Source organism: Triticum dicoccoides, chromosome 5B (genome assembly GCF_002162155.2).
Source record: "Triticum dicoccoides isolate Atlit2015 ecotype Zavitan chromosome 5B, WEW_v2.0, whole genome shotgun sequence".
In the NCBI taxonomy this organism is placed as follows: Eukaryota; Viridiplantae; Streptophyta; class Magnoliopsida; order Poales; family Poaceae; genus Triticum; species Triticum dicoccoides.
In genome coordinates, this window is record NC_041389.1 from 315,991,352 (window position 1) to 315,996,369 (window position 5,018).

Below are 5,018 nucleotides of genomic sequence, written 5' to 3' on the forward strand. Positions count from 1 at the left end.
AGGTGGACCCTCATAGTGCCCCATGTGTGAAGGCCAGAGGCACTCCTGAGACGCATCTTGGTTGAGCCCCGGTATGTCGATGCAAACACACAGCCCACCATCCTCGCCGGAATGTGGGGCTACAGCGGGTAGGCGGCGACTGCCACGCATGACTCTTGACTCCTGTAGCTCTTGAATGTTCCTCGCGATGAACTCCTGGGGGTTTTGCCTTCCTTGCCTTATCCCTTCCTGAGGGAAACATGCCCTTAAGCACGCCTCCAAGTGGTGCCCGAGCGCCTCCCTTGTGACCTTGGCAAGGTCGGTGGCCCTCCAGGAGAGAGCCCCCAAGCCCTGCCCGAGGAGGGCGGCAGGCGCGCCTTCCTATGCGATAGAGGGTGGTGCCCCTTGGACAAGCGCGGATCGTGCCGCGATGCCTCCGAAGGGGCCTGCCTCGCGAGCGCTTGGGCCAGGTTAAGCCTTCTTCTTCTTAGGGACCGCCTCAGGGAGCCTCCCGCTCGTGTGATCTGGGTCTTCAATCGACGCGGCTTGGAGGCACGCTCAAGAGAACACACTGCATCCCTTTCCTTGCAAGGCACTATGATGATTCCACCACTTCCTGACATCTTGAGGACATTGTAGACATGGTGAGTCACTACCATGAACTTGGCCAGAGCTGGGTACCCGAGGATGGCATTGTATGGCAGGCGGATGTGAGCGACTTCGAAGTCAATGAGCTCGGTGCGGTAATTGTTGCGCTGCCCAAAGGTGACGAGAAAACAAACTTGCCTTATCGGAACAGTTGAACCATCACTGACTCCTGAGAATGGCTTGGTTGGCTGAAGCTGATCGTATGGCACTTGGAGATTGTTGAAACATCTCGACGGACAGGACGTTGAGCCCAGCCCCGCCGTCGATGAGGGTCCTGGTGACTTGCACATTGCTGATGACTGGGGAACAGAGCATTAAAAGAACTCCGGCCCTTGTTTCACACTTTAGCTGATCCTTTGAGATGAACATGATAGCACACACGAACCACCTGAGTGGGCGCGTGGCCTCAAGCTTGGGGAGGACTGCATTCACCTCGCGAGCAAACTGCTTAAAGATGCGCTGAGAGGCTGGGGCCTAAGCACCGCCCAGGATGCAAGCGATTGCACGCGGCTCCTGGAAGCCCCCAGCCCCCTCATCCTAGTGATGGTCTTCATTCCTCCTTGGAAGTGGTGGCAGAGGAGGGAGGCCTGCATTGCCTTGAGGGCGGTCCTCACGAGGCTGATCCCTCCAACCTCCCTCGCGAGGCTGGTCCTGCCAGCGGTCCTCGCGAGACCGGTCACACCATCGTTGGCGAGGGCCACGGTCTTCCCATCGTCCTCCACCTCTTCCTCCTCCTCGGCCATACCCCCGGTCGTTGCGGTCGGGGCGCCGGCCGATACGTCCATCTCGCACGGCTCTGAGCTCTTAGCATTCATTGGTGTTGTGTGTGTGGAGGTCGTGGTACACACAGTACCGGCTGCCCTTAGATGACTCAGGCTGATCCCTGCCTTGCTTGGTGTCTAGCTCTGCTACGAGCACAGCAGCCCCCTTGCGCTTCACGTCCTTGACCTTGGGCTTCTTCTCTTCTAGGTCGGCAGCCGGGAGCTTGAGGAGGGAGAGGCACCCTTCCTCAGCCCTGGCGCACTTGGTCGCCAGGTTGAACAACTCCAGCAATGTGCACAGGTCTTCATGGATTGCTAGCTCCTCCTTCATCTTGATGTCGCGCACGCCGTCGGAGAAGGCTGAAATGATGGCCTCCTCAGTCACCTTGGGAATCTTGAGGCGGGCGTTGTTGAAGCGCTGGATGTACTTCTGCAAGGTCTCTCCCGGCTGTTGCTTGATGTGGCGCAGGTCGCTCATAGCCGGGGGCCGGTCGTGAGTACCTTGGAAGTTGGTGATGAAGTGGGTGAGCATCTCGTCCCAGGAGGAGATCATGCCTGGGGCCAGGTTCAGGAGCGGGCACCGTCCTTGAGTGCCATGGGAAACCAATTTTCCATGACCTTCTCGTCCCCGTTGGCGGCCTCAATGCCCAGCTCGTAGAGCTGGAGGAACTCCGCAGGGTCCGCAGTGCCGTCGTAGCGCGGAGGCAGGTCTGGTTTGAACTGGCCAGGCCACACGACACTACCCAGCTCGGAGATGAAAGCGCGGCAGCCTGCAGTGGCCACCGGAGCTCTCTGCTGAGGTGGGGCTTGCTCCTGGGGATTCCCGCGCGCCGCTGCCTGGAGCAACACTGGGTCTTGACGTGGCGGTGCAGGGATGCGGTCATGGTGCACCGGTGCTGGGTGTGCTGGGAGCACGCGAGCACCTTATTGGGGGCGAGGGATCTCTTGGCAGCTCCTTTCTTGCCGCAGGCGCCGGACGCGGCGGGTCTCAACCTGGGGCTGCGCGCCTTGGAGCCAGGGCGCCTTCTTGGGTAGGAGGTGGTGGAGGCACCTCCTGCTCCTCGCCTCTTGCGTAGGATGGATGGCGAGGCAGCGAGAGGGACGGCATGGGAGAGCCCCCTGCGGCGCTAACGAGCTCGGTGATGCGGGCGAGCCAGTCCTCGTAGAGGTCGTCGACGGGGCAGTAGTGCAGGAGCTCACGTGCCAGGAGCAGCACGGCATGCGTGTCCGTGGGGGCGCGACGGGCGTGGGATGACGAACCGGCTGGAGTCAGCGACGGGGTGGCGGTGCGGCCATCGCGCCGCACCGAAGGATGCAGGGGGACGAGGCTTGATGCTCGTTCCCCGCCGGGCCGGTGGCGGCGTTGGCAGCAGGCGACGGAGAACGACGGGGGCGTCCGCCGACGGGTGCTGTCTGGGTGATGCAGGTGGCGAGAGCAGCCCGACGCTTGGCGCGGGCTCGGTGAGCGTCAGCCATGGTCACGGCGGAAGATCAGACACAACCAGTGGAAGAAAGATTCCGGCGCACCCCTACCTGGCGCGCCAAATGTCGGATTTCGGGTTCCGGCAGACCCTTGAGGTTCGAACACTAGGGTGCGCACGAAGATCTCTCCCCTACCAGCTCACATCTCGAAGTCTCGCAAAGATCTAAGCAAGAAAGATGAACACACAAAGGACACGAGATTTATACTGGTTCAGGCCTCCATTGTGGTGTAATACCCTAGTCTAGTGTGTGGTGTGGTGGATTGCCTCAGGGGCTGATAGTGAATAGTACAGAGGGAGAACAGCCTCGCGAGGGGCTGTTCTTGAGCTGGTGCGATGAACTGCTTGGGTGAGTTCACTCGCTTCTCTCTCTCTCTGGTTGATCTCTAGATGCCTCTACCTTGTGGGTGGCTAGTCCTATTTATAGGCGGAGGCCCTGTGCCTCTTCCCAAATAATGAGTGGGAAGGGCGCCAACAATTGGCCATTTTGAAGGGGAACATCTGGTACACTTATCCTGACTAAAGTTGGTCTTCGGATGCCAAAGGCCCTGACGGTGACGCTGGTGGGCTCTACGATGACCTCCATCCTGCCGTTCTACTGGTCTTGGTCTTGTTGCACCAAAACGGTAACCCTTGCCTGATGCCTTGGCCTGTGCTTGCCCCCTTTGCACCGAAAGGGAAATAGGGACACTACACAGGCCGGCGCCCGCCTGGCACCCGCCTGGCCTCCGATCGACATGGCTTGCATCACGGCCCCTCGGGAGGTGCCCTACCTTGATCTCTCCGCCTCCTCGCGAGCCTGCCCGAGGAGGCTGCTCCTGAGGAAGCTCCCTGTCATCCGCCTCGCGAGGCTTGGCCCCTCGCGAGGGTCTTGAGCTTGAGCTGATGGACCTAGGCTGCATTGGGCCCCCTCTTGAGCCACGCCGCAGGCCGCAGGCAAGCAAGTCTGGGGACCCCCTTCCAAGAACGCCGACACCTGAGCGTGCCGACAGCCGGGGCGATCTTGGGTTCGGCCCACAGCCAGACAAGGTCCAGGAGACCTCTAAGGCTCCTGGATCGGGCGAGCAGCCACCTTCGACGGTGGGAGGCTTGCCTACTCCACCTGCAACATCTGTCCAAGCAGAGTTGCCAGGCGGTCTGTCGACAGCGTTAAAGAACGTGTCTATCATCAATGAACATCGGACCCTCATGGGTGCGGTGGTTGGAAAGATTCAGTCTGCCGAGAGTGGGTTGAACGAGTCCTGTCATGGCCTTATAAAGGCCTTTGAGGTATGTTTCTTAAGAAACCTTTGAGGAATTGTCATAATATGAGTAGTAGCCCTTGATACACTGTTCGGCGAAAGAGAGGGAGCCGGGTAGGGGATCAAATCCTTTGTTAATGACTTGTACCTCTTTGTGTGAAAACAGGTGTGTGCGGAGAAGACGTCCGTTCATAATGCGGAAGTGTCCGAACTGAAGCAAAGCCTGGAATGGGCCAAAACTTGGCCATGTGAAGAAGCAATTAGAGGATAAGCAAGGTATGTTGAAACATTGTCTTGCATTAGGCACGAATGAGTAATTGTGCCTATTGAATAGTATTGTTGTTGTATGCCCTAGGAGCAAGTGTCGAATATGAGGCACTGAAGAAGGTTGTGGCTGATGCCAACGAAAAGGCTGCCGCCGAGCAGGTGCTTCATGAAAAACACGAGGCCAGGGTCATCACAGCCGAGCGGGAGCTCCAGGAGGCTGTGAAGAAAAGTGAGGGCTTGGAGCAGAGTCTGGTAGGGAAAGAGTCCACTCGCCCAAGCTCTTGAAGCCGCGGAAGATGCTCGGGAAGAAGCCCGGGGTGCTGTACGGGACATTCAGGATGCCCGGAAGTTGTGGCTGGTAAGGCCTGTTGTATTCATGGCCGTGTTTGCATGATAGCGGGGAGAACTCTAAGCGACAAGCTGAATTCTTGTTTTTACAGGGGCGTTTGCGGATCTGCCTCGCGGCATATCAGATGCCGCCCAATTTTACCGAACCGAGGAGAAGAAGTCTGCGGAGAGGAATTTCTGGTCGCAGTATTTGGTGCCGAACTATCCGGTGCCTTTTATCGATCAGCTGAAGCAGCTGGTCGAACTGCACCAGGCGGCCGAACTAGCCATGAAGGACTTGGTTGTTTGACTGT